The 5,551-nt window shown below is 37.9% G+C and overlaps 1 pseudogene; it reads left to right on the top strand.

The window, feature by feature from the left end:
- LOC102843528 overlaps positions 1–4,187 on the top strand; it is a 56,730-nt pseudogene extending 52,543 nt beyond the window's left edge.
- The last annotated feature ends 1,364 nt before the right edge of the window (positions 4,188–5,551 follow it).

Below are 5,551 nucleotides of genomic sequence, written 5' to 3'. Positions count from 1 at the left end.
AAAGGGTGAAACCAAGTTTGTCCTTGGAGGCAAGGATTTTGAAGCTCCATCTCACACACTTTGGGCATGTTACCAGGAGGATATCGTGCTTAAAATGTTGGAGGGACAATATAGATGAGGAAGACCCCAGATGAGATGGATTGACGCAGTGACTGGGGTAATGGGGGTAGGTGTGTCATAGATGATGAAATTGGCTCAAGATAGAGCAAAGTTCAGAGCTGTTGTACATAGAGTCATCATGAATCACATAACAAGAACCACAAACAACCTCCTCACAGTAGTATCACTTTTTTGTTGAGGTAACAAGAACCACTATGGAATTCAAGATATATGACTTTCCTTCTCACACTGCTGTCAAGTCAGAACGGACTCACAGCTGACCCTCCAGTGGTTTTCCAAGGTTGTAAATCTTTCTCCTGAAAAGCAAAAGGTAGATTTGGACCTCCAGAGAAGTGTGGGTTTTGAGCAAGCATGGCAACTCACTATAGACTATGCCACTAGATTCTCTCTCTCTCTCTCTCTCTCTCTCAGCTGAACATGACTCATAGCAAACCTATGAACAAAAAATTTGAAGCCTTTCTATAATTATCAACATTTATCAATGCTCATAGAATTTCCAGAGACAAAATGTTGTTTAAGAAGTGGATGCCGAAAGGAAATGAACTGGGCTAGCTTCCATCAGGATCACGAAGGCTGCTTCTTCCTCAGCTCGGGGAAGATGGTCCTTCTGCTAGGAGGTCAGCGTTAGTGAAGTGTGCCCGACGCCACAGAAAGATCTTTTAAAAGTGGAAAAGTAAAGATTCCTCATCATACCTGCTGTGGCTTCAGTTCTTAAAGAACTCTCCCTCAGTTCTTCATTAAAATACCTCAATAAGAAAACAGAAGTGAAGCCAGAGAAAATAAGCACTAGGAGTTATGTACAGAGTGCCCTGAAGAGCTCTAAGACAGCAGAAGAATGCAGATTAGATCGAGATGAGGGAAAGGCTTATGTACTATATATGATATATGTGGCTGTTTATAATCTTATCAAGAAAAGACCTGATTTCAAGCAGCAGCAGGAATACTTTCATTCAATTCTTGGACCGTCAAACATCAAAAAAGCTACTGAAGAAGCTGAAAGACTCTCTGAAAGCCTTAAACTCAGATATGAAGAAACCGAAGTTTGGAAAAAGCTTGGAGAAAAAGACAAGCAAGAGGAAGAACAACTACAGCAACAGAAAAAGAAGGAAGGAGGAAGAGAAGATGATGGCATATCAGCTAAAAATACTTTAGACAGTGCATTGGATTCCAAAGATAAATCCCAAAAGATCAATGGTGAAATGAGTGAAATAAATGAATCAACAAAGAAAGGATCAATCACAACAAAGGAATTGTACACAATGATGATGAATAAAAATGTCAGCTTGATTATCATGGATGCCCGAAGACAGCAGGATTACCAGAATTCTTGCATTTCAAATTCCCTCATTGTTCCTGATGAAGCCATCAGGCCTGGAGACACTACTAGGAGAATTGAAGCAAACCTCCCAGATGATTCTAAAGACAAATGGAAGATGAAAGGGAATGTGGATTATGTGGTACTTCTTGACTGGTTTAGTTCTGCAAAAGATTTATAGCTTGGAACAACTCTACGGAGTCTGAAAGATGCACTTTTCAAATGGGAAAGTAAAACTGCCCCGTGAAATGAACCTTTAGTTTTAGAAGGAGGCTAGAAAACTGGCTTCTTTGCTATCCCCAGTACACAACAAATGCTAAAATCACTCCACCCCCAAGAGGCAAGAATGAAGAGGTGTCTAGCTCATTGGATTTACTTACCCATCTCTAGAAGAGCAGGTTCCATCTAAATCTACTGCTAAAGGGCTGCCTCCTCTGGTACAAGTAGATGGAAATAGAGAATTAAAAGGCGAGAGATTGGGACCACTTAATACATCAACTCCAACTGAGCCAATTGCTACTTCTAAACCTGATGTTTCACCTGCAGTATAGCCAGTGCCTATTATAAAGGGTATTCCACAGATTGATCGTACTAAAAAGCCAACAATAAAATTATCTGATGATCAGAATATAAAATCTGAAAGTACAGACCAGGAGCAACAGCCTTCTCAAGATGGAAAAGTTGTTCCTGATCGTTCCACAAAGCCAGTATTCGCGCCACAGGCCGTCACATTAACAGATGAAGAAAAGGCTCGTATTGATGCAGAAGCAGTTCTTTAATGGAGAAAAGCAAAAAAGAGAAGGAACTTCGGGAAAGGCGACAAGAAGAACAGAAAGAGAAATTAGGGAGGGACGAATAGAAGCAGAAAGCCAGAAAGACAGAAGAAACTGAAATCAAAGAGAAGGAACCAAAACCAACAGAAGAAATAGAAAAGAGTGAACAAACCAAGAAAGGTGATAAAGACTCCTCAGGAAAACTCACCAAAGAAATAACAGGAGTGAAAAAACAAAGTAGAAGTAAACATGAAATTACTGCTGCCAAAACATGTGTAGAAGACAGAGGGAAGAGGTGTCCAACCCCAGCAGTACAGAAGAAGTCAACTGATGTGCCCCCGGCTTCTATGACAGAAGATTCAAGTTCAGGCAAGCCTGTTAAAATTAAAGAACAATCAGGAAGTGTAATTCTAAAAACAGCAACTATTAATGAAAATACAGAGGATGCTGAAAGAAATAAAGCTCAATGAGAGCCTTTGACATGAGCTCGGAGTGAAGAAATTGGGAGAATTGTACCTGGACTACCTTTAGGCTGGGCTAAGTTTCTTGATCCAATTACTGGAACATTTCGATACTACCATTACCAACATTGTGCATATGTATCCACCAGAAATGGCTCCTTCGTCTGTGCCTCCTTCCACTCCTCCAATTCAGCTCCTAAAGCCAAGTCACAGTTTCCTGCTGAGCGGGACAGAGAACCATCCAAACTGAAACGCTCCTATTCCTCCCCAGATATAACCCAGGCTGTTCAAGAGGAAGAGAAAAGGAAGCTAACATTAACTCCAACAGTAAATTGAGAAAACAAGCTACCCTAAAGCTGAGATCTCAAGGCTTTCTGTTTCTCAGATCTGGACTAGCGCTCACTGGGCTTCGTAACTTAGGGAATATTTGTTACATGAACTCAATATTGCAGTGCCTATGTAATGCTCCACATTTGGCTGATTATTTCAACCAAAACTTTTATCAGAATGATATTAACAGGTCCGATTTGTTGAGACATAAAGGTGAAGTGGCAGAAGAATTTGGAATAATCATGAAACGCCTATGGACAGGACCATACAGATATATTAGTCCAGAAGACTTTAAAATCACCTTTGGGAAGATCGATGACCAATTTGCAGGATACAGCAGGCAAGATTCGCAAGAACTGCTTCTGTTCCTAATGGATGGTCTGCATAAAGCTGCTAATCAGAAGCGGCATAAAGAAGAATATAATGATCTTCTTGATGACTTTAAAGCAGCAGAACATGCTTGGTAAAAACACAAGTAGCTCAATGAATCTATCATTGTTGCATATTTTCAGGGTCAGTTCAAGTCCACAGTACAGTGCCTCACATGTCATAAAAAGTCTAGAACATTTGAGGCCTTTATGTATTTGTCTCTGCCACTAGCATCCACAAGTAAATAAATGTACACTACAGGATTGCCTTAGATTGTTCTCCAAAGAAGAAAAACTCACAGATAACAACAGATTTTACTGCAGTCATTGCAGAGTCCGACGAGATTCTCTGAAAAAGATAGAAATATGGAAGTTGCCACCTGTGCTTTTAGTGTATCTAAAACATTTTTCCTATGATGGGAGGTGGAAACAGGAATTACAAGCATCCTTGGACTTTCCATTAGAGAATCTCGATTTGTCACAATATGTTATTGGTCTAAAGAACAATTTGAAGAGATATAATTTGTTTTCTGTTTCAAATCACTATGGTGGTCTGGATGGAGGGCACTACACTGCCTATCATAAAAATGCAGCACGACAGTGGTGGTTTAAGTTTGATGATCATGAAGCTTCTGACATCTCCATCTCTTCTGTGATATCTTCAGCAGCTTATATTCTCTTTTATACTTCATTGGGACCACAAACAACTGATGTATCCACAAAAGGAAACATAGGTAGTAAGATAGTTATCTTTTCAAAGACTCAGTCATACAGCTCTTCAAATCACAACTGGACAGCAGTTCAGTTAGAGGAATCCTAAGACAGTGGGAGCTATGTTACTAGCATCATGTATTTCAGGTCAGTGCTCATATTAAAAAACTTACGTAAGACATCTAACAAGTATTGCAGTAAGCAACCCTAATAGGTACCAGTTACTTCAAAACAACTTTTTAAGTCTGCTCCAAAGTTAAAATAATTCTCAAGTTAAGCATTATTATTCCATTGATATAAGAACCATTATATCCCTTTTTTTTCCTTTTCACATTTCTAAATCCCAGATTGACCAATTATGAATAGAATGATGTAAAGCAGATAGGAATGTATGTGTATATATTTATTGCACATTTGCACATCAATTCGATGTACATAGTATAAAGCGGTCCTTTTGTGAAGCCTAGAACTCAGAGAGGATTGCTCTTTTTTTTCTTTTGGCATATTCTGAGTAATGGTAGTGCTTTCTTAGGGAAATGACAGAGCAAAGCTATTTTTCTGTTGGCTTTGGGCTGTATTTGTGCACTAAATCTTTATTCTAAAAAACAAATGGAAACTTTTCTTTAAAAAAAAAAGGAAAAAGAAAAGAAGTGGATGCCACTTCTCCGCGTGTGCGCTCTCTCTCTCTCTCTCATATATATATATATATATATATATATATATACATATACACACACACAGTATATACAGTAGCTTGTAAATGAAAATTCTTATTCTATAATTTAAAAAAAAAATAAGGAACCACTAACCTGAGGTTGTGTCTCTTTGAACATAATCTAAGTAGTTAAGTGATAACATATGTGACTCAATAACACCTAACAGAACATATTTGAGGATATTTTTAAAATACTAAGCTTAAAAAGTTCACAACATTCCTTTATTTGTTGATATATTTCATACTATTAATATCTTAGTAGCCTTTTCCTCTCAATATCTGTAATTATGAGCAAACAACGATACACACAATATGTATGTGACTCTCATTTTAATTGATGCAATTAAAAGTAATATGTCACAGATTTTGCAAATTTAAGACACGGAAATTAATAAGAATTTTAAGTCATCACCATATCAAAAGGCAACAAAGACAACTGCAGGCCACTTTTGGTTTGCTACTCCAAATTGAACACTTTGGGGTCAATAATTTCTTTGTAACCATGTTAGCATATTTTTATACCTATTGAACCAAGAGACTCACTAGTATGCTTAGTAAATGGAATCGCTCTTTACAGTTATTAGTTTATTCAATCTTCATCCTAGACTGAATGTGTTATTATAATGCCAATGTAGGAACAGAAACTCTATGAGTGTCTAAGATAACTGTGCTATACAACAAATAGGACAAAATAATATTTTCTTTTGCAAATACTCTCTCTCTCTTGGCATGGCTCCAAAGTGGATTTCCTGAGAAGC

Source organism: Elephantulus edwardii, unplaced genomic scaffold (assembly GCF_000299155.1).
Source record: "Elephantulus edwardii isolate Elephantulus edwardi_28Jun2011 unplaced genomic scaffold, EleEdw1.0 scaffold00393, whole genome shotgun sequence".
Classification (NCBI taxonomy): Eukaryota; Metazoa; Chordata; class Mammalia; order Macroscelidea; family Macroscelididae; genus Elephantulus; species Elephantulus edwardii.
This window is presented reverse-complemented; position numbering and strand designations above follow the sequence as displayed.